Genomic DNA, 24,950 nt, shown 5'->3' with positions numbered 1-24,950 from the left:
AAGCCTGTTCCAATCCTACATTTTAATGAATTCTATCAATTCTCATTGTGAACGCTATTTCACGAATGTATGTTGCTGTTACGAATTCAATTTCGGCCGGTGTTTCTTGCAATCGTTGTATGAAAAAAAAAAAAATTATCAAAAGAAGAGGTCGAAAATTTACCACAGGCGCGATTACCGTAATATTTCGTTTCGTCTTCTCCGCCAATTTAATTTTAATATGAAAAAATATAACATCGAACGGAGATGAGAAATTTTTGTAACACATGTTGTAGATATGCAAGCTAGTTTTTATAATGAATAAATTATTACATTTCATTATAAACGAATCAAGAGAAACGCATGTAATAACAATAAATATTGTAACAACAATAACATTAAATCATCCCCAAATTACGTTACAAAACCGAACTGCAAGAATATTAAAAAATCGTAACCAATGTTTCTTTTAAACTACACATTCTCCTTGTCGTAATTCAGTTTCATAATTCAATTATTCCACATGTAACGTTAACTAAACATCCAGTACTCGAGTTTGCGATCTACACTACAGTAAATCATCCCCATATCATTCGGGAAACGCGCCTTCAAAAAGTCGTAACCAATATCCATTTCAAATTTCGCTCTTCCTCCGGCACGTTCACCGCTACAATTCCCATCGCAGCCATTCCATAATCCGGCCATTCCACGTCGAATGTACATCGATTAATTTATCCGCACGTATAGCTGGCGATACGCGAGGGGAGGAAAAGCTCGCGTAACACCGTGCGAGAGCTTAACTTCCGTTCTCCACGCGCACATGCGTAAACACAGATAGGGACAAGGAGATCGCGTTACGTAAGGTTTAGCAGACGTATTGTCGGCTCAATGTTCCATCTACAGGATCTCAGTTGGCACAAAGGCCGGTTGTACGCTATGTGTGCGTGCGCCCCTTCTCACTTATCCTCCCCCACACCCTTCGCAACCCTCTCCACACTGCTTCCGCAACCCGTGGATCCGTATTGTTCCTCCATGGGGATGCACCTAAGCGTTATCTGGCCACGCACCTGATGGTTCCTCATACGTGCGTAAACATATTAGGATTTGCGTTGTTATCACTGCTGTTCTCCTTCGAACAAATTTTCGTCAATGGTCCCAATACTCTCTGGCCGCGGATATGATCTACATGTTTGGGAAAATAACCCGAGATCTTTTAGGGTTTCGTCGAAGGTGCAGGGTTAATGAGGGTTTTGTGCGTTCAGTTCTTTTACTTTATGACACCATGACAGCGACGTGTATAAAATTTAAAAAATTGATAATTTTATGGAAATTGTACAGAGAAGAATCCCAAGATTTTCAGAAAAAGAGGGACTTTTGTGAGTTTACTTGGTTTGCTTTATATTATGACGATGGCGTGTACAAATTTCCTAAAGTTGATAGTTTTATGGAAATAGTAAAGGAGAAGATCCCAAGATTCTGAAAAAAGGATAAGTTTCGTAGGTTTACCTGTTACGCTTCATAAAGCCATAATAGTGGCGTGTAAAAATGCCAAGGTTTTCGGAAAATTTCAACAGGAACGAGGTATAATCGTTAGTGAAACGTAATCGTCGAATACAATGTCTCCTATTTTGTAAGGGATTTCTTTCACTTTTGTATTCGTCTTGAAGCAATTAAAAATTATTTTTCTAACAAACCACTAAGTGTTGAACATGTTACGATAATATCGTCATGTATGTCTACCTTAACGCGAGTTAATAACGATGACGAAGTTACAACTTGAACAGACGCTCGCGGCCATAGCTTTCCGTGTGACGAGAAGCGTCGCATGCTTCTCAAGATGCTGCAAATTACTGGTGTCAATTACAGCGTGTTTGATTAACAACTATGCCAACATTTCGCTTCGGTTAGGATATTCGCGACAAATTTATCTCAAACTTGAATATCACGCGTCTTTGATTTTTTTCATCAAACTCATATCTAATTATATGCAAGGATGGCCCAAAGGTGACTTTGTGACTAAACGAGGAGAGACTTTAATCCTTCATAACCAGAATTTAACGCTTAAATTTTAGAAAGTAATTAATACAGGTAAAATAATTTGCCATCTTTACAAATCCACGAAATTTCGTAAAATAAACCGTGCATGCTATTCCACGACGATCGATATGTGGATAACAAAAGCATATATTTCATCCTAATATCAAATAAAGGAATAGCACTTGTATAAAATTGGTTGACATATAGAATTTTTAAATTGTTCCTCTGTAAAAAATAAAAAATGTGATTTATCGTGTTTTTACCCTGTGATCTTCATTTATATTTACTAAACTCATTTATCTCGCGGTTTAAAAATTAGAAAGCTTGATTTTCAGTGTCTGGCAAATAGAAGGAGAGCAAACGGCTTTGCACATTCATGCTAAAGCGAAGGAAACTCAAGTTCGCGAATAGTAATCAAATTGCGGTGGAATTAGGCAACAGACAAACACTTGCAGCATAATGAATCATACCGTATAGAGTTGTTTTGCCTGCATGCATGGATGTAACGTCAACCACCAGACTTTAATGAATGTTTTACGTGATATAGATCATTCATGCTTGCATATTACCACGTTTGTTCTTGTAATTTGCTTGAAAAGTAGCTTATGCTATCTTGAAACATTCAAATACCAACGTGGCTAATATTGCTGTTGCTGAATTTGAGTATTTTAGCGCTGCAGTTTCGATATTTGTCGAAATTGAAATAATTATTTAAAAACTCAAGTAATTGCTAATTTAATTTAATTTTAATTAAGAATTTTTAATTATTTAAATTTATATTTAATATCGGAAATATAATTAGTTCAGGCCATATGTTATCCAACTCTATAAAAGTAGATCTTAATTTAAATTTCTCTTAAATTTCGTTAGGAGTTTTCCGGGCAGCTCAATAGAAGGTGAATGGCGAATATGAAACTGGTTGCCACGATTAAACGGTTGATTAAGCGACGCACATGGAAATAGGTGAACACCGATGAAAGAGAAAATTTCGCAGCCTCTGAAAGCCGTATATAGACTAACGTAATTTGCCTTCGAGCAGCGATTGCTAAATTTAATGAAGCATAAGCAAGCCTAATCAGACCGAGCCACGAGAAGCTCGAGTCGTCGCCTGCAGCGTTAACTCGTTCAAGCACAAGAAACGACTTCGTAATTACAATCTTAGTATAGCTTGAGCAGATATTTTTATAATTAACGAGTACATAATAGCTAGATATGCATACGGTAAGTCAAATATATAATTAATTTTTCATACATCGTAGTCTTCTTTGCGCTTGAAAAAGAAGCTTACTGGGATCAGATCAAAATTTCTTACGTTCATTTGAAAATTAAAAAATCATGATTAATATAACTAAGCTACTTAGTATCCGTACGATCATATAGAAATGAAATAAAATAGTGTACGAACAACAAATAAATAAAGTAAATTTTAAAATTATATATATATGGATAATATTAAGTGTTAAAAATTGATGGCGTGAAATTGTAAGAGTTTTTAGTATTCTTCGTGACAAATATGAAATGGTTAATCGATATAAAAATCGTAAAAACTGTTCAATCAAAATCAATACCGACTTTCATTATAAAATATAATATCTTCGAAAAGAAATGTTTAATAAACATAATTTTCTCGACCATCACGACAATTCTAAATACTATATTGATTAAACAAAATTTTCTACTCCATGCAGTGACCACTACAAGGCTTCAAAGTCTCGGATATTTCTTAATAACTTGTACAGGCGGAAGCCAATCGTCCAACGTTGCGATAAATTACGATCAATGCTCCTCGGAAGCGTGTAAAGTTTAGACGGTACGCGGCCAATTTATCATGAACAAGCATCGTTAAGCAGAAGCAAATATAAGCAAGTTTATTCAAGCCTGATTAGATGAAATCACGATTAACTCACATCACTGCTCCAAACATCAATTCGATCCATCGCATTGAATGACTGTGCAAATTCCCCTAATTTAATGTGACACGCAATTGCCCAAAATGTCTCGTAAACCAACCATGTTCAGCCAAACGTGTGAACTTCGAAACATTACAGGAATCGTTTATACGCGGTAGTAGACATTTCTGTTAACAACTTCTAATAATCACGCGAGGTAAGCACATCTTCCCGGTGTTCGAGTTATTACATCGACTGACGCGGTGCTCAAAGGCGTGACACTCAAATTAAACAGAAGAAAGTGGTCACGGTGAAAAGAACAACAGGCGGTACACTGGATATCACGCTTATGCGTAACAAACTTTCTTTTATCCAATCTTACTTTCCTCTGGTTAAATATACGTACAGCGAACTGTTTTTTAATTGGAATCTACGTCATCGAAAAATTATACGAAAAATCAGTCACTGGACTGATGCATCCGGAATGCTTCTTCATGATTTTAAATTGGTAGGTAGATATCGTGAATGGAAAGTAAATGTTAGAAATGCCACATTGTCTGTGTCTAAAGTAGCGATTAAAATAACAAAGGAATTATAATAAATTAGGAATTTATATCCCACGCAAATATTAGTACAAATTAATATTGACTTTCAAAATTGAAATCTAACGAGAAGACTACAGAATCGCTAAAGAAGCACACCGAACAAGAACTAGGGATAACGATGTTTACAAATTCGGAAGAATGAATTTACATAACCGTTGGAAAATGTATATAGATTTAATTGGAAACTTAATACGATCGTTGAAAATAAATCTTAATTCCGCAAGTAACTTCTACGTATTATATTTTAGCATCGAATTTGATTTTTGATTTCTCTTTTTCGATGGAATGGCGATAAAAGAATAGATCGAAACGAAACAGATTTGCAGCGTTGACACGAGGACAATTGAAGAATTGGAATAAGTCACGATTAACGCGTACATGCGTGCTGGGACATGGTAAACGACTACGTAAATTGTAGCTCGATCCGGTGCGTAACGAACCGATGTACCAGAGCCTCGGACTTGTTCGAAATGGCGTATGCACGCGTCCCGTGCGTGTAATTAGGGGACATACGTGCTTCGCTTGACAGTTCGTTCTGTTCGAGCAAGTGTTTTCAGACTGATTCGCAAGGGAGCTCCCAATACGAGCCGACTATACAAAACCCCTGCTCGTTTGCATAACAAACCGACTGAAACAAGTTTTTTAAGAAATGCTCAGTAAAAATTCCTCTCTAATTTATATAATTTATTATCGCTAAGAATATTAATTTTTATCCTTTTTAATTTCTACGTAAAATGTGATCTATATCTAATATCCTAACAATGTGTAACTGGATTATCACCTGATATTTTTAGATTGGTAATTTGTTTTCTTTTTACCTTATAAATGTTAGTCTGTTAAATATCATTGTTATATCTTCCTCATATTTACCAGTATATGTTCGTTATCGCAACAAATAAAATGAAACTATTTTAATTTAATAAATGTAGCACAACTTTCTTCTCTTACTCTGAAAGCGACAGTTTTTCAAAGAGTGCAAAGAATTGTCTCGACTGAGGAGGCTATATATTTACTGAATTTAAGATATTATACGTAATTAATCGTTGCGGTATTGTCACTGCAGCGACAAAGTGTAACTGTAGTGTTGAGATAAATAAGATTGTCAGACAGAAAATGCTGACGTAGCCGGTACAGACGGAGATAAGGATCGCAAGAAAGAAGAAAAGCTATTTCACAGATTGAGGATGATAGGGTTCAGATGCGAGTAATAAATTTTAGGTGCAAGTGGGTCGACGCCGGCGTAGATTGCCCCCGATTTCTGCATTTCGACAGGAGTCACGGTGAAACTTTCGTTTAAAACTTATAATCGCGTATTCTCGACGTCGTCTCAATAAAATAAGGAAGTTTTAACGTTAAAGACACTGACAAGTTTCCGAAGGGAAATCGATAATTGTCCGAAGGAATCTTCTTTGAGGAGTTTTAAAACAGGAAAAAACTATCTGCTTAGTATCACCAATTAATAATTTTATAATAAGTAAACTAAGAACTCCTCGTGAAAATAAGAAGTTTTCCGAGTTTTATCATTAAAATTTCATCAAACATTCATTCTCGTTAATTTAACAAGATATGGCTACTTATATACTATATTGAAGTTTAGCTTCATCTACAGTTTTCTCAAACCCGAAATTTTGTCGCTACCTCTGCGCTTCTAATTTAACAAGTAAATTTTCAAATTTTGAAATCAGAAGATTCGTATAATACTGCGATTGTTTCTGCTTCGAAGTAAGAAAAGAGAGCATTTAAACGCTCCATCTAGCTAATCCATTTTCTAAGGTATTTGTCACGCGATTTTATTCAAATTTGTCGTCACTTTAAGACACAGCTCGAAGATTTGCATGCACTTACTAACTCCATTAGACTGGAAACATGACCAGCTGGAGATTGCGACAACCGGTTGAGAGACTTATTCGACCTTCATTCCGGCCTTTACCACATTCCAATGAGAGCCGATGAATTCCATCGAGTCCTCCTTTCGACATGACCCCATAAACTTGAAGACATCTGTGGTCATTGAGGGCTGGCTGTGTAATTAGAAAAGTGGCTAGTAAACCTTCGCCGAAGAACCAGTACAGTCGTGACAGACTTTAAAACTTCCAGTGATTTCCCATGAAAACTTTCTTTTCAACGGACGAGACCTGTATAAATAATAATGTATTCATTTCCACGGTTGTGTATGCTGATGACACTTGTGAATCGCCAGGGAAAATATTCATGTGAGAATAATCGATATTTAGCGCACGTGTGTTGGCGTGAGCACGGAAAAGGCAATTTTTAAAATATAAATTCAAGGCAAATTGAAAAACGAGTGCTAGTTACCGTTATCGAGGCGATACGTATGTTGAAACAGATATTTCATTCTGAAACTGTTATCTCTTGCGAACGTGTTTGTTTATTGCATTAATTTCTACTTGTCGTTATAAATTAATAATCGTAACTTCGTCCACAAAATACGGTGCAATTAACTGTACAAACATATTTTAATCAAATAACAGTAATTTAACAAAGTCCAGCTTTATTTGCATTATCATACCTACATTCCCATCCTTTAGATCCTAAATGTAGCTTAAATTTGTCATATCGACAATATTTCGCATACCGTTATTTCCTAATTTATGTACCTCGTTATAATCACGACACGATCTCTCGAAAACAAACTTTATCAAAGTAATATTTAACATTACTAACTATCATATCGATCTTATCTATATAAATATATATGAATTTTAAAAGCGCGGATTAGAATTATTACTTGTCTCACTCATTTCAGATCTCCATGTATAGATGTCTCGAATCCTCTTATCAAATTAATTACTTCGTTGTTATATCTTTGGATATTTTAATTCTTTCGATTTCAGACAAAGCTCTATTCAAGATTTTTAAATATCATCTTCGATAAAAGAATCGATTGATAAATTGTCACTGATAAAGCGGGCTGTTAAGATTTATGACATAATAATATGGTACAATATAACAATATATAATAGTATTCATATAATAGTATATAATAATATACTGCCTAAAATCTCAAATTATTAGAATCTCAAATCGCAAATTAGCGCGTTTTACTAGTCGTAGCTTATCAATTGGTTCGAGTTCTTTCGGTCAGTAGCTTTTTACGTATAAGATACTCTGAATCCTTTTATCAAGTTGTCTTATTGTATCAATTTAATGTTTAAAACATGAACTTTTCCAATGTCCTACTCAAAACCCTAGATCATCTAAAATTCAACACCTTACTCAGACACCTTGGCAATATCAATTTTGAAGAGAATCTCGAAAATTCTGGTCGGAAACTTCAACTCGCAATCAGTTCCATAGAAACAAACGTTGTCAAGCTTCTCAACACTTTTCGAAATTTCAACATCCCTAAATATCCATCCGCCCTTAAAGATCAGCCAAAAGCTCAGGAACTTTTTAACTCAATCCTGTGAAATCCAAAGTATTCTGCTGCTCAGCATTTCTAAATATCCTTTCCATCTTACGAATCACCGAAAATGTCGAAAATCTTTCAACTAAATCCTGCGAAATCAAATTTTACCAAGCTTCTACTCAGCATTCCTAAGTATCCTTTTCGTGCTACGAGAGATTCGCCTAAAATTTACTAAATACTCTCGCGACACGTAGATTTAATCTAGCGACTTATCAGCGACACCGGACGTGCCAAAGCTTGGCTCGCCTCGGTATCTGATCTTTCTTGGTGCACGGTGATACTTACGTCGCACGTCGCTAGCAGTACTCACGCCGAGCAACCGCATCGTTTGACAGAAGTCGCGCGTGGACGCGTGGAACCAAGTTGACTAGTCAACGTCGGTGGCACGATTATTTCGCGGGCGCGTAAAGTAGCGTGGTTTTGCAACGTGGACGCGCTGAATCCTTACGATCTCGCACGAACGATACCCATTCGTCCGATTCGGCAGAGGTCGGCTGGTCTGCAGCGACTCCGCCGCTTGGAAGAGGCTCAGTCGCTTCGCGCGCCTCGTGCCGTATGTGTTGTATCTGTTCACTGCTCCAACTGGTTCAATCGCGAGAAGCTCCCGCCTTAGTTTCGTGTGTCGATCCTAGATCAAACTCGGTTTTTTTTGCGTGACAATCGTCGCGACAGTTGAAAACGAACGTGTTTCTTTTTTCTCCAATCACTGGTGCTTATTTCGTTGAATTTTCCCAGTTCCGTTTGAAAGTTCCCGGCTCGGCCCATTGGCTGAGGTGAGTACCAGTAGTGCGTGTTTTTATCTTTCTCCCCTTGATATAAGCTTCTCTTTTTTACTTTAATGTAGTTGAAGTGTTTTGAGACAAATCGTTGTTTTCTGAATTTTTTAAATATCAATCGTCTTTGTGATTAATTTTAGAAATCGTCGTATTTGATTCGAAGGAGTGGTCGCTGATTAAATGGTATCTTTGGAAATGATGATATTAGGTGATTCACGACACATTGTATATTTTTAGCGATGGATTTATTTATTGACGGATCAAGAAATAAAATTCTGGGTTCTTCTTATCGATTTGACTAATTCTGAGTTGCGAATTTGCGAAACGTTGTTGTTTTGCAACGACGAAAACACTTTATCGTAATTAATATGAATGTCGAGTAATAAATAGAAAATTTCATTATTAAAATATAATTGAAATATTTTGTAAGATAGGTAGGACTGCCTTGAGCGTGATACGTGATGTCGTTTAATACGAACAGGTGTCTCTATTTGAGTTTCGAATCTCCATAAGAACGTGAAAGAAATCCTAATTTCGTTCTAAGTGACAGTACAATTTCCCATTCCACTGGAACGAAAAATAGCATCATTTTCGATCGCAATGCGCCGTTTTAAAAACAGATATATTCTTCTTTCACATTAAACCCTATATTATGGTCTCAATACGAGCCTGGTTTTTCACGATGTGACCGGGCTGGCCGTGAATTATTTGTCATTTTGTAGGAACATAAATTCTGTTTTGGAGCTGACGTTTGGTAGCGTTCAATATGCGTTCGGTCAGTTAGTTTTCTCGTCGCTCCAATAATTTGGGGCTATGCAACGTGTTTTCGGGGAAAAAAAATGGAACAGACCTTTTTGTGAGTTCACCGACAGGCGCAGGTTTCCAGTGTGACACGAGGTTGTTGCTTACGATTTAAAAAAAAATATTGATGTTGAATTTCGAAATAAAGAGAAGTGGAAAATTTAATAAATCACTCGGACATTCTCTCTTCGTTTAAAACAAAGAATTCCAATTAATAGTTTCGTAAGTGAATAAAAATATCTGACAATCAAAAGTCCGGAGAGATTATTTTTCTATACCTCTTTAAATTAAAGTTAAATAGTTTCCATATGTTTGTATATCATCCTCTTTTTGTAATTATTTTTATCTTGGCATCGTGATTAAAAATCTTTATCGATACCGGGCAAGCGAGATTATCTCGAATCCGAGTAATGAATGAAGATTTTTACGAATACACACTGACAACGATAAGTTCATAAATCTCGCGTTTAATTGTTGGAAAAGTTGGATCTACCTTTCGTGTTCCGAAAGTAAATGTTTAGTTTTCATCTTTCTTCGTGTCCAAAGAGGAAACACACGACATACGTAAGTTTAGCGGGAATGATCGATAACAGGGGATAAAACGAAACAACCGAGTGGATTTCCGCGCAAACTTTTCGTGTTTCCTACTAATCGAAAAGTAGCTCTTATCGAAAGGCGCAGTAGTCGAAACTCGATTTCAGTTGAATCAAAGTGTTGAACTCGAGATACGATTATTTTCTTGCAATAATCATCGTATCTAGTTTAAAAATACTGATTTTGTTAAATAAAAAATAGGATAAAATAGGATTATGAGGTTAGACAAATTTCAAAAAATTCATGGACTATTATTTAAAGAATTAGACGTTTAGATGCAAGAAAATAAAGCAAACGGATGTTGGTAGAGCAAGAGTAGAATTAATTATGAATATTAAATAATTAATAGTCGATAAATAGTTATAGCTTACTGCAGGCTGTCGCTTAAAATATTACCTACTCATTTTCATCGATTCGATATGAAACCAAAATTGTGGACCTTAATGATCCGTTAACGCGCGTGAGAAGCTCTCATCGATTTCTGACGAAATTTATTGCGATGATATTGTACAGGGTATAAATTAGGAAAAAATAAAAATAAAAAATAAAGTCTAAATTACAAACAAATTAAATTCAGTTGAAATGCTCCTGCACGAAAATAAAAATAAAAAAAAAAACGAAAAGGAATGTAAAAAAGTTAGTTATTTTCTAAACAAAAATATTCCGTTCTAGCTCTAAAATTGCAAACTCTTATTTCCTAACAATCTGTGTGATATCCTCGTTCACTTTAAACAGTGACCATACGAACACGATCATCTCTTAATAAACAGAGGACAAGTTTCTAATTTCGCGCAGAAAGAGCGAAACGCGATTTAATTAAAGCTTATTCCACGAATGATCTTGAATTGTAAGTAGAAATTCGAAGTGCAGCTACAAAGGTAGGACGCCTGGTATTTTCTCAATCTTAAGAATGTGTTGTAGCCAGCCATAAGATGGCGCGTTAATAACGTAGCATTCGAAGCAACCGACAGGAGATTGCGTTCCCTATTTAGAAGCGTCTTTTGAAGGCTTCCCCTCGTTGCTTTCTTTTTTCGATTATGCAAATAAACCGTTACGCGAATATTACGTTCTACTATAAGTAGAGTCGTTTTAACTCACGACGTCCTAACGGGAAAATTATCACATAGACGGTGGAAGATTCTCTTTGAAGTGATCACTTTCAACTTAAAACCGTACACTTGCACCTCTTGTCGGCCTTAGTTAAACTTCCGTTTCGGGATTTCACGTGTAACCTACCGCTTACAGTTTTTATTTCGGCCAAAGGTTCCACAGTAATTTATAAATCTCGCCGCCAAACGAGTCACCGGAAACCAAATTTTTCCTAGTTTATTCCCGACGAGGCTACCAGATGTTTCAAAAGCATTGGACAAAAGTTGTAGTGCAACTTTTATGTGTTAAAAAGGAAGATTGCGATATAAACAGCGAGGCTATTAAAACGAAGAAATCATTTTTAGCTAGATAGTTTTAGTACAGAATATTGGATATGTTTGTATAAATCTTTTTTATTTTGACATAAGAAGTTATATTCACATTTTTTAAATGCCTCATACATTATGTGTTTAATGACTATACGCGGTTCACTCGCGTTTGCAAAAATTAACGCGACAGAGTAGCCTTATTCCGCGTTCGAGCATAAGGAAGTTGGCAAATAAATTTTCATTCCTGTGAAACTTAAAAAAAAAAGCCAACGATTCGTGCACCGCTACATGGAATGAAAACTTATGGTCGAGTGAAGTTTCGCTAAAACCGGAAACTTGTTCTCGGTTCCATCAGCGAATGAAGTACGTCAAAATTAAATTATTCACGTATTCCTTTCCTCTTTAACCGCGGAAAATATCCTGTTTAACTTGACTCCTATTATAAATTTAAACTTCGTCCAAGCTGTCTTTCGAGCTCGAATTTATCTTGGAGAAATTTTTCGTTGGAAGGAGCTTTTTTGTAGCGAAGATCGCGGTCGATCGCCAACAAAGGTCGATTCCTTTTCGATAGATAACAAACACGACCGAGAAAATCGAGCGAACGATACTTCCACGGAATCTTGCTGACAATTAGGGAAGTTTCAATTAGCGGAAAGAAAGTGAAGAGCCAGAGGCCAATAATACGATAGGAAACGGGTGGCTTTTGTTTAAAGTACCATGCTTAGGTCGCTGAAACGAGCGTTCGCGTCTCGAATGACCGATCAAGGAACGATAATCGGTACCATTTTATCCCTTGTCTTATAATTAGCATTCTGTTTGCGATTCACGGTTAATATATCCGGGAAAAGAAGAAGAATACACAGTGTACATCTACACTTGCATTCGAGAGACAGAGAAAAAAGGAAAGAGAGTAATTTACGTACTTAACTATACCTGAGGAAATTTATGTAGATCCGAGATAAGATTATTCCGATGGAAAAGTTGTTGAATGTGAACGAGAAAACCGTGTTACGTTACGCTCACGGCCATTTCGACAATGGCAATAATATTCTTCGTTTAAATCTGCTTTCGTAATTATCTATGAAACGGCTTTATCTGTGAAGTATATTTAAAAGAGAGTAGGGGAAACAATCTTGTTATTCCGTGTTAATTTGATCGATAGTATATTGAAAGTAAATGATCGAACGCAATTTTTCTGCCGGATGAACAAGGCTATCGGTAGTTTTCATATCAGACCCGCGTCGAGCTTTGTATCTCAAAGAGCTAAAGAACAATTTCCTCCCATTCCAAGTCGCATTCGTTCTCATCTCAACCCATTTTATCTTCCCGCGATCGTAATTTCCTTCCTTAATCAGAGCGAATATTCGTTCTCATTGCGCGGCCTGTTTTATCGCTCTGCGATCGTAATTTCTTCGCCTTAATACCGCTTTCTTTCTAATCGGCGAATAATAAGGAGGCAAATTGATCGATTTCGCGTTTTTCTACTTGCGTCTCGTTTTCCTTCTGATCGCCTCCGTTTTATTGTCTCACAATTTCACGGGTAGAAGAAAAGTTTGACGCATAATTTTAGAAATATTTCCAATTCGAAATAGGCCAATAAAACCTATAAAATTTTGATGATATTCCAAGAAGACAGACAAAAATTAATTTACACGTTTGAGTTTTAGTCATTTTTCTTTTTTTGTAAAAGTTGATGGAAAATTACGTTCAATAAAGAATTCATTAACGTTCCAAGCGACAGGTGCATTGTTATGTATATCGAATGAATTTAAAGTAGAACGTAGTCAAATTTGTTCGATTCTTCGGTCGGATGGTCCTCGATGACGTTTATTTTGGCACGTGACTCGTTTCAATGAGTTTAAATGAGCATCGACAGGGACGAGACCCGGGCAGAGTGAAAGAATTCAAAGGAGCAGTAATCGAAAATATTTTCCTTTTTTAAGCCGATATTGACTGGACGAATCGCACTCGGGCACGGATCAGTTGTGAATTTATGTCATACATTGGCGGGCATAAATCATACTTCGTTTACTGTTATGCTCGCGTTAAAATCGCCGTTTTTACCTAGATACGATATCTCGTCGTTGGAAAATTCTGCATCCGTACTGAAAACAAAAATTTATACAGATGATAAGCCGATGAAAAATTCTCATCGATCGAGTGCCACGGATATGGGTTGAAAGTTTCAGCAATGTCTCAATTTTAGTCGGGAAAATTACTCGAATTTTGTAAAAAGGGAATGCGTTCCCGAAACTTGTTTCATCATTTTTCGAATGAAACGAGTATAGAGAGTGAAAGAACGACACGTGTAACGTTCGAACGAAAAATACGAATTATTCTGATCGTAATTGCGTTCGTATCTGAAATTAACTCAAAAGAGTTTCATTTCCACGGAGTTGTTCGGTGGTGTAATTGAAATAGCTGCTTGGTACGAGTACGTGCGCGCAACGCGAGTTTGAGATAATGTGTAATCCTAATTAAAAGCTTTCGCAGAACTTTACAGCGCTCGCCACTTACTGTTAGTTTCTTCATTTCATTACGGCACGATGCCAGAGAAATGCATACAGTTTGCGGCTGGTGCAAAGCGTGTTGGACCTGATGGTGTACAAAAAAGGAATTCGCGCCCAAGAAAATTGCACGTGGTTTCCTACGAAAACTTCGCCTCTGAATAACATCTGCAATTGTTCTATGAATTTCAAACACTGCGAAAGCTTGCACAGCTCAAGCTTTGTGTCCTCTTTCGAAATAGTTTCTTTCGTTTTATAAGAAAATAATTATATAGAAATATAATTTGATAAAATAATATAAAACAGAAAATGTTGTGCGTCTATTAATTTCTTATAAAACGAAAGAAACTTTCGGGACAACCTAATAGATACCTTGGATTAAAAAATTTAACACTTATAAATAACACAAATATATATCAAGAGAGTAGTATACTTCAACTACCTGAACTCATTATTTCTTTATAGTTTAATATTATCTCATAATGAATGAAGCTGACGATAAAGATTGTAATAAATCTATCTAAAGGAAAGAGTATTTAATAGAAAGGCTTATAAAAAACATTATGGCCAATGAAATAGTGTCAAGGTATCGACAATCGTAAAATGTATCGTCACGGAAAACAGTTTAGTTCGGTCAGAAATTTTCGGGCGCTATCCTATCCGATTTCATTTTGTATGTAGACGATAATTCGTAGCCACGCGTAATTGTCACGTATCATATATTTTTGCGTATTACGTACGTGCGTGTGAATCGCGATTGCAAACGTTTCACGATCGTGTTTCTCTACGAATATCGCTACAATACCTTGCTCGCCCCTTCTCCTTCTTTTCCTTTCTTTTTGTTGAAATATAACAAGCGAGCAATAAACGACGAACCCCTGGCAAGAATCGCGTAACTTTATTGTTTTAACAGAAACTCTCTGTTGCAGTTTACTTTTTCCCTTGCCGTCGCCGTTTCCACCCCCGCGACTCTATTTTCCATCGATTCTCCGTTTTCTCTCTCATTTCTTCTGATCTTTGCTCCGCGACGATATTCGTGACGCTTTCGCGTCCTCCAGAGCGAATGATAATGTACCCTTTAAATGAAACCACGTTATCGATTCCTCTTCCGAGTACGGAGACATGGCACTGATTGCGGTCGACAACATTCTTTTGTGCCGCGTATCACTCAACTTTTCTCTCGTGAAACCGTTTCCTTCCTTTCTCGCGCATCGACGTTCCCAAACTTTGTAATTTATTACACGCGGCGAGTTAGGCTTTCTTTTTTATTCTTTTCTTTTGTCTACGGCACAGTTGACAAGGGAAACTTTCACTTGAACTTTCAGATTGCACTTTGTAGATACTTTTTTCAAACTTGTAATCGTTAAACGTTTTGGATAAATCTCACGTCTGTTTTTAAACGGTGTTCTTAATAGTCTATGATTTTAAACGAAATGAAAATTCTTGGATGTTTGAATAATTTTCTAATAGTTTTCGAAGCACGATTTATCTCTCCATGACTGTCATTGTTAATGAAAAATGCATTTACTATTGTAAAGCTATTGCCTACGATTACGAGAAATTTCGCGATAAAAAAATGCATACAATGTAAATAACATGCAAAGACATATAAAATATACTCGTTATGATACTTGACAAATAAATCAAACTTCTGTCTATTTTTCCAATCGTATCCACGAAAATATGAATTCGCGTAAAAATCTGCGGCCTATCGATCTTTTGCCATAGATATTTACAAATTTTCGAATATTTTCACGAGCCCCACTGTACATGTAATTCCGTTAGGTTTCTTTTCATGGCTGCCAGATATTCGTATAATTAATATGTACGCAGTATTGAACAACATATACAGCAGACATTACACAAAACTTGAAAAGTGCACTACTTTCAAATCTCGAACTGCAGTATAATCGACAATCGATGTTATCGGAAGGTTCCACGTGAACTCGTTGAACTTCGAACGGTACGCCCACACGCGACCGGTCGCAGGTGCATGCTCGTCGGTGAAACCGTATACACGCAACGTGCGTTACTGCCTGCAGGATATCAGGACCGTTTTATAACTGTTACGACAGAAGAGGCAGGACGACATTCCAACGTCGGCTCGATTTGAATGCGACCTCACGAACAAATCTCGATAATTCTCCGACGGGCGCACCTTTCGCATTTTTTCACCTCCGCCCTCGATATTTTCTTTTTCCTCCCTTTTTCTGCAGTGGCTAAAGTCCGATAAAAAGTCAGCCGGTCATCGCGTCTTTCTCTAATTTTATTTTATTTCGTCCCATACTTCTGCCTCGACCATCTATCCATTTTCTATATCGCGAAAGAAGCAGCGGCCTGGTAAAAGCACCAGCCAGGCCAGGAATTTGTCCCGAATTCCAGCAGCTACGCCTTTCTCACGGAAAAAGAAGTGTGTTTTATCTGGCTTCTCGCACAAAGTATCACCTAGCAGCGCGCCACTACTGATACGGAAATCGGTTTTCCCTGCTACGAAATTTATTGGACGTTCCTCTTCTTGCGCTCCCCGATTCTCTTCTCTGCCTTAGGCAAATTGGTATTGGTATTTATTAATGGCGACCATTCCTCTTGCGGACAGAGCCGAAAATTCCTGGGAATTCCTACGCGGGAATATTTAATTCGAGAACGGTCGGCTTTTTCACGGTATCCCAGTTTTTCTTGTTTCACGCGTGGGCAAGTTCAACGGTGAACTTTCGCGTTCGCGGCAGATTTTCCTCGAATTCGCGCTTCGCTATAATTAATTTCGAGCGTAACCGGATTCCTCGTGGCTCGACTTCCCTTCGGTGTTTAGCCCGGTCGCTGAATTTTACAGGTTTTATTTGTATCTTTCAATCAACGGGAAACAGTTTCTCTTCCGTCCGTTAATTTGCCGCGTTTATAACGCTCCGTGTGGAACTGTCGAAAAATTCATGCGAACAATCCCGCCAGTTTCCGAGAACGTTTCCCGACCGATTCCGCTAATTTCCGCTCAAGTTTTTTTCGTCGCGTCATTCAATTCGTTTTACACACCCTGTACGATCCTTTTCTTCGTTTAACTCTCGCGCGAAAATCTCAATCTTTTTAATATCCTGATTCTTTTTTCAACTTATAATTAGTTCTCCACGATGTATGCGGAAGATAAATAATACCTTGGGTCATTTTTCGCCGAATTGTAAGTGTTTCTCTGTTGTTAGAAAATTTCTCGTATGTGTGGCAAATACGGAAGGATTGTTATTAATTTTTTTTTTTTATTTTATTTTGGTTATTTTACAATTTGCCCTTGCGGACATTTGGTAAAGTGTTATATCTTGTTGGTGAAGAAAAAAAATATAAATAAAAAATAATATAGCATGTGGGCGGCTACCCCCAGCGGGGTGCCAGTTTCGTTTTTTTCTAAGTTATATCTTTTATGTGATTGTTATTAATGATTCTTCGTTTTAATTGTATAACAATGATTTTTCTAAAATATTAAAAATCTTTCTCTCGGTTGAGGCTTAAATGAGACAGGAAATAAAAAGAATCTCGAGGACAGCGGAGATAGTTCCAATTAATATTGGTTTACCCGCTTTATCGACGTTCTTGTATTCTTACTGCAAATCGGTCAAAAGCGTACGAACACTTTTAAACGGTAGCGTGTTGGAAAACGTGTAGGGGCACACAGGTGCACGCCGCCCGACCAACAGGTTTTACATTCTATAAATGCCGCAGGAATTACAAGCCCATGGAATGTAAAGGATACAGATGCGGTTGATGTCATTTGGACCCCGGCGACGCGTAGAAATTCTCTGTCGCATTGTCTCTACGATCCCTGGAGCTGTTTGCCTACGGAAACCACTGCCATTGCATAATTCCTTTCACTCGTCGCAATTAAGTCATAAAACTCGCGAATTCCCTGTATTTCAGCTAGAAACCAAGCTACGAAGATTTCTTTCCGTCGTGATGCAGGCAATAGATTTTCTATCCCATTGTAACCGTCATTCTGTTAATTAGATCATTGTAGCGTCTTGCAATTAGAATTGATTAATATGTAATGTAATTCCATCTAAACACCGACGTACGCTACCGTAAATCAATTCGTGGAAATTTCAATAATTACAGGTTGTCGAACGTACAAGTTGCAAAGTCAATGCAACGTGGAATAATTCTCAACGACCACTAAGCCGTGAAAGTATGCATTTCCGTCACGGCCAGCTTATTTAGATAGCCAAAGAAAAATGACAGAAACGAGCCAGTAAAAGGACAGACGTTTGATTCATTCATTTCCATAAAATTATACATGGCCGAAGCACGTTGTTGGTTGCGCGTATAGTTAATTCGTATCGAGCAGCTGTTTGGAACGATCGGCTAGAGACAGAAGGCTACGTTAGCCGAGGTATATTGCGTTCGAACGCGCTTTCCTATCGCGACTGCATTCTTGCGGCCGCCTATGCGCGAGTAGGCACCAGCGAGGAGAAAGATATTGGTTATTTAACATTACGAAACGAGAAGCGAGAAGAGAAATTCATGCAGCCGGGGAACGCTTCTGGAAAAGTGAGAGCAGGCCGTTGATTTGAGAAGATATGGGTTGTCGACCGCTCTAATAAATATATCGTATATTCATTCGTGGACTTCTGATTCGTGACGTAATGACGTGATGTAGTTCGTAACGAAGAAAGTGCGCGATGATATTCTGTCTGAATGTTTTCGCGTGGGTTGAATGCTCGAGGGACATTATTTTTAGGCAGTTCGTTGTACGGGTGATAAATATCGAGCGAGAGGAATTTAACATTTAGATTTATTCGGTATCGTAGTGTAACAAATTAATGAGAGTGATCCAACTAATGGGTCTACAGAAACAAATATGCAGGGTGTTTCAGTTTTAAACGATCAAACTTCGTCTGTTTATTCTACGAGTAAAAACAAGGAAATAACGTTATGTAAACTTAGGTCTGTAAACGCTTTATAAAAGAGTTATGAAAGTATCAAAGTATGAAACCTAAAGGCAATAAACGAATATTATCACGAGTGATGAATTGGTCGGGCATTGTTTGGTTTGCGAGATCACCAGATCTTACATTGTTAGACTTTTATCTATGGAGAACAATTAAAGCGATAGTGTATCGCACAAGAATTGATACAAAGGATGATTCGTGATGCATTCAGTGATCTGAAGCGAAATAAGCGGCAAATTCGGAGAGCGACAAACTCAATATCCTAAAGATATCAAGCGAGTATTCAAAACGTTGTTCACCGTTTTGAAACGGAAACACGAAGACCTAACTAGAATTGATTGGTTTCTATATCTCTTGTGTAACTTTTTTTGTAAAGCGTTTGCACACCTATGTTTATAGAACATGTTTTTCCTGTTTCTATTCGCAGAATAAACTGGAGAAGTTCGATCGTTTAAAACTCCGACACACGTGTATTCGCTAGTGAACTTTTGTAGCGAACTAAATATGTAAATGAGCATTCGATGCGTTCGTTTGGATCGAATGCTCGGAAAATATATTTTTTTAAGGATTCACTGTGGCAAAAATTGTGTTAAAGGAATTTCGTATTTAAAATATTCTACTTTTAAATTTAAAGTATTATGGTGTAATGGAATACCAAAGATTCGTTCAATAATTTTACAGCATGAAGAAGCTTCAAAATGTTAAATTTACTTGAATACTAGCAATACACTAAATCTAGTCTTACCTTTTTTTAGGATCTCTATTAGTTTTGCTCCATTGTAAATTTCTCCAATAAAAATTCCCAAAAAACAAATTTGAAAAATCTGGAACAGAAACGTAAAAATATACAATAAAAAAAAAGTAGACAACTTGCAAATAGAAGAGTGACTTATGGACACATACAAGCGACCCTCGAATAATTGGATTAATTAGTTTCGTGTTATACAAAACCATGCTATGCGAGCTAAAATTCGTACAATTCATGTGCTCCATGTAACTGAAAATCGTGTTATTCGATACTACAGGCCAATACATAAATGGATAGTCTGCACCATATATTTTAAAACAAAAGATAATGGAAAAATATTAATTTCATGCGAATCTTAGTACAATTCATGCGCTATATTATTCGACAGTTAGGTTTGATACACTTATCTATAACACGGTATAGCGAGCACGTGCATCTGAGTAAAAAAGTTGCGGTAAAGTTTGACTGAAAATCTTTGACTGTTAGAGTGGTTTCCAAGAAGATATCTACTCGTTCGATTTTCTTCCCGTGGCGCGTGACTTTCTTGTATCTTGGTTAATCGATAAGCAAACTCGTCTCCCTCGCTTGAAAACTTCTTCAATTTCTTCGATCCTATTCTGTATCCGCTTATATCTTCAATTTCCGTTCCGTACGGATCTACATTTAAATGTAGAGAACAATGCTGGTGGATTTATGGCACGGACTGACTATAAAACAGGAGAGATTCATTGCTGGATAGTAAATCTTTACAGTTTGTCTTTCTTTCCTTCCTTGATAGCAACGAAATCTAGAGAGCTGTCTTATATAACTACCAAATTATGTTGTATTATTTTATCAGTCTTTTGACTCTGTTTAATATACCAACAATAGGTATGATATACGAACAGCAAACATAATTATTATAATGAGTTATTATAATGAAGTTGTAAAGGCATGTTTCGCTTTTTTAATAGTAATACAGAAATTATGGCGGAGAAAGGAGTTTCCCTTTTGGAGGAACAAGCGTGTTGAATGAAATATATCAAGTTTACCGAGTGTCTGGTATGAGAAAAACACCAGAGCAACGAGTGTATCGAATGAAATTCCCAAAGTTTTGTAGCATGCGTGGAACCAGCCTAGCACATGTGATTAGAGAGATTAAAGGGAAACATTTTATCGTAAACGTTTCGAGAGAATTTAATTCACTTGAAAGCTTTTAGAGGGTATCGCTACGTTTGGAAAGTTACTGCAAAATTCACTTTGCGACCATGGCAGTCGTGCAATTGCGATATTTTCAAACAGGACGATTGAGTTTGCCTGTTGCGATCGTAATCAGGTTGTAACAGTGATCCTTCGTTCCTCTTTTTTGAAGAACAATGAGATTTTACAGAAACACATGTACAAGCATTAACATCGATGCCTCTTTCTATTCTGTTTTACAGTATAAGCTCTTTTATAGAACAAAACCGAGCAGGGTGGTCAAGCCGACCAATTTATAATTTATCACTGAAATTTTATAGATTCCCTATGGTGGATTTTTGGGAATTTATTTTACAAAGGAAAATGGACAATGCTTTGTTTTTCTATATCGTATGGGCTTTCATATAACTTTCATTTGGAATTGTTTAATATAATTTGTATACTTCAGTCCTCGGTTTAAGTTAATTACATTAAGTAAATTAACTCGATTATATTCCGTGATAAAGAAAAACTAGATAAAGGGGTTAAAGCGACACAACGAAGAAACAACGTGGAGAAAAAAAGTACTAAGAAGGATTGGCTTTTAATATCTTAATCCCAGGAGAGATTAATCTAACAACCTCAAATCTATAAAGCTGCGACTAGCAACAGCTGACTACGATATGTTTCCTTCAGACTTTCGTGTCCTAGTAAGCCGAGCTTTTTAACTAATCGATCCATTCCTTATCAGTATCGCGACGTTGACGTGAAAAATTTACCGTGGCATAGTTGCTTTCGGAGAATACTTCTCTGATATATTGCAATAGGACGGTTAACTTTTTTACGGCGGCGTAAAATGTCGAAAGATTATTATAGAATAGAAGAGAAAGGAGGTCTCTTGTCTTAGAACCGAAATAGTTACGAAAGATCCGAAATCGAGCTATTTTCGTACATATTTTTAACGCTTCGATCTAGATCGTCACGATCATCGACCTTATACTGAAATTATTCTTCAATTATATTTATAAAGATACGAAGTTGCAGCTTATCCGTTAGAATTTTCGATGCAGTCAAGATTTAAGAAGGAAATCCTATTCAACCTCGTTTGCTGGAGAAAAGCAAACAAACGATTGGCGAAAGAAAGGAGAAGAGAAGATAAAGAAAAATGGGGAAGAGATCGGTAAATTTTCATCATGATTGCCGTACAATTGGGGCCATGTGCTTTCACGATTTCTCGATGTGGAACTGCTCTCGAATCAGGTTGAAAACCAAGCGAGAAAACTCTCGATCGTCGATCCGTGACACCTTAAGCGTGGCTATGTGGACACACGCTAAGCACACGCTCGAGAAATAAAACGGCCAAGTTATGCCGCTTTTTCCGGCCTGCTCTCCCTCTACGCGTTTACGGCAAACACACATGTATATACTGGGTGTCCTTGCGGAATGAAAGTACCCTGGAAAACGTGACCTCTCCTTCCACCTATGAGTAATGCGAACCGCTGATGGATCGAGGAGCCCATGTACAACTGTGCATGCGCACCCATGTTCCCTTCCCTGCTATCTTGAATGGAAAAGTTTCCAGATTTCTGCGGCCACTGGCTCACGCGATTCAAGTGCAAGTGTCAGTCCTTAGCTACGCGGAACGATTATTAGCAGACTATGGATATTTACGCAAGTTCAAACTTTTATGGACATAACTGAAGAAATAAAATCAAAATTATTTATATTATTAAATTTTATGCATTTAGGCATGTTACGTATATACTGTCGACTTTTGAACTTTAATTTCCAAAGAAACGAATAAACGTTCGTAGTCTAGTTATTGGTAGCGTTGTGATCATCTGATAGAGGGACGCGTAGATGAATTTTTAATAGAAATATATATATTGAAGCAAGTGTAAGTACAGGTATAGTAAATGCTGATCCAGATCCTCGCTCTAGCAGTGTTACATTACAATAGAATATGATAGACTAATAGTAAAGGACATTACCAAAAAATTAACCTTGGTGTGTAACTCAAGCTGAAAGTTACAGGAAACATCAATAAAAATCTACTTGTAGCTCTTTTGTTTGTAGACCTTGTAACCCAAAACAACATTCATATTCGAGGACACAGTAATATGGACCTCCTCTTTTCTTAATTTTTCTGCTTCACTAAATTCTATTTTCTTCGTAACGACGGTGTCCAGGTCACGGGTATACAAAAGAAAAAGACGTAGAGTTTTCCTAGAAGTAATTACTTCAACAGGTAAACTGCCAGTCTGTATGTAAATTCATATCTATATATCGTTTAGTGCAATGATAGAAATAGAATCAAAATAAAAATTTGTTTCATCTGCTAAATGTTATAACAAGTATTATAATTTTGATATTTTATATATTTCTGCATATTGCAAGCATTCTGCGCATTTTTGCATCTTTAAATATCCCATAAATGCCTGTATATTCGCAATCTAGTTACTAGAACCGTGTAGTCTTTTTTCCATGAGAATCGCGTTAATGTGTAGCAGTTCGCACGGAGAAATTTGCTCGCGACGTCTTGGTAGTTAATTGCTCGTTAGAGGTATTCCATTCGAGAACCGAGTGCAAAGAGATAGTTTTATTTCAACTTTGAGATATGAATTCTTGCACCCTATCGCGTAATTGAATTAATGTTATTGGCGAAGTTTTAGAAGTCATGAGTTTCAGGTTACGATATGCGATACGAGACGAGTCATAAATTAGTAGTGATAAATACATTGATAAAGTAAATTGGTAAAGTTTCCAATTTAATTTGAAAATCACATTTCGAAATTTATTATTCTGCAAAATTTATCACAGCAACCAGTCATAATTGTAAGATACATTAATGATATTTCTCACTTGATTTGTCACTTATAAAATTATACAAGAACTATTTCTGTATCACGAATCTACAATTAGTTGATAAATTATCTGTGTAAGAAAACCCTGTTACCTAGTATTGAAAAATAATCATAGACGAATATTTTTTTTTCTAGTATTAAAAGAACCAAAGGAACGTGTGAAAACATCGAGCAACGACGTTAATTACTTACCTAAACACTTCATAGTAAACACAATCGTTAAAGGAAAGAAAGGAGTTTTCTATTAAGAAAGAAGCGAAGTTGAGCGTAGTTTGTTTCGACGAGAAAAAGGGAATTTGCCAGAGAATAAGCGTTCTTGGCATTCTGTTTCATTAGGCACGCAGGACGAGATGCTGGAAGTCCTTCGGATCGCGCGATAGGAATTTTAATGCGTGAACATTAACATAAAAGTATCGTTGAATTTGCCACTCAAGATTTTGTAAATTGTTATTCTAAATGCGCCGGTTACTTGTGAATTATTGCACCAGGCCTGACTGTACTGTTCCAGAGATAATTCGTGCAATTTCGTTGCCCGTACGAACCTCCCCCGACGAATAGCAGTTAAATTCACTTAGCGCTGTATCAGCATGATACATTAGCATGCTTGGCAACTGTTTCGACTTTGTTAAGCCTCCTTATATTAATTTGAATACAAAGTATCGCCACCGTCTCCTCTTTCTACGTTATAATTTACAGATTTCACAAATTTGCATAATGCACGGACCTGTACGCGGTTATTCAAATTTTACAACGCTCGGTCGCATTGTTTCGGCTGTCATAATGACGCCACGTAATCGCGGAAATAGCTGTTTAACATCTCGTCTTACAAAATTAAAAGACACCAGCCTCTCGGAAATGAAAACGAACGGTTCCAATTTTTGTCAATCTATCAATTTCGTTCACGTTCATTGCTCGATTGTCAGGAAATAAATAATTTATTTTCATACGTTCGTTTATCGGAGAGAACATTGTCCAGCTTCTCTAATATAACTGGCTTAAACCCGTTACACACGTAATTTCAAATTCATTCTAGGCTAAGGAAGTAAATATACTCTTCTAACAATAGAACGTTTACATAGCAGGACATTGTATGAATACTAAATCGTTTGGCTAGTGTCCGGGTAACGAAGGTTCCACTATATTAGAATTCAATATGGAAACTAGCGCGAAACTATCGCTCTTATCGATTACAAAAGCGTAACTCGAGTAACAACGA

General features: G+C 36.9%; 1 protein-coding gene and 2 long non-coding RNA genes across 3 annotated transcripts in view; 1 reads left to right on the top strand and 2 right to left on the bottom strand.

Annotated features, from left to right (window-relative positions):
* LOC132913524 (uncharacterized) overlaps positions 1 to 24,950 on the bottom strand; it is a 234,395-nt gene that overhangs the window by 55,629 nt on the left and 153,816 nt on the right. The window contains exon 2 of the long non-coding RNA XR_009659401.1: positions 19,710 to 19,788. This is a non-coding gene — a long non-coding RNA (uncharacterized LOC132913524). The remainder of the gene's footprint in view (positions 1 to 19,709; positions 19,789 to 24,950) is intronic.
* On the bottom strand, positions 4,498 to 12,976 carry LOC132913523 (uncharacterized). Its single transcript, XR_009659400.1, has 3 exons — positions 12,453 to 12,976; positions 6,356 to 6,645; positions 4,498 to 5,138 (listed from the first exon to the last, which is right to left on the bottom strand). It is a non-coding gene; the product is annotated as an uncharacterized LOC132913523 (long non-coding RNA).
* Positions 8,395 to 24,950, top strand: part of LOC132913521 (uncharacterized) — a 164,249-nt gene continuing 147,693 nt past the window's right edge. Inside the window, exon 1 of the mRNA XM_060971929.1 lies at positions 8,395 to 8,713. The gene's annotated coding sequence lies outside the window, so the exon portion shown is untranslated. The remainder of the gene's footprint in view (positions 8,714 to 24,950) is intronic.

This window comes from Bombus pascuorum, chromosome 13, assembly GCF_905332965.1.
Source record: "Bombus pascuorum chromosome 13, iyBomPasc1.1, whole genome shotgun sequence".
Taxonomy (NCBI): Eukaryota; Metazoa; Arthropoda; class Insecta; order Hymenoptera; family Apidae; genus Bombus; species Bombus pascuorum.
Note: the sequence above shows the minus strand (reverse complement) of the source record. Positions and strands in the feature narration are given on the sequence as shown.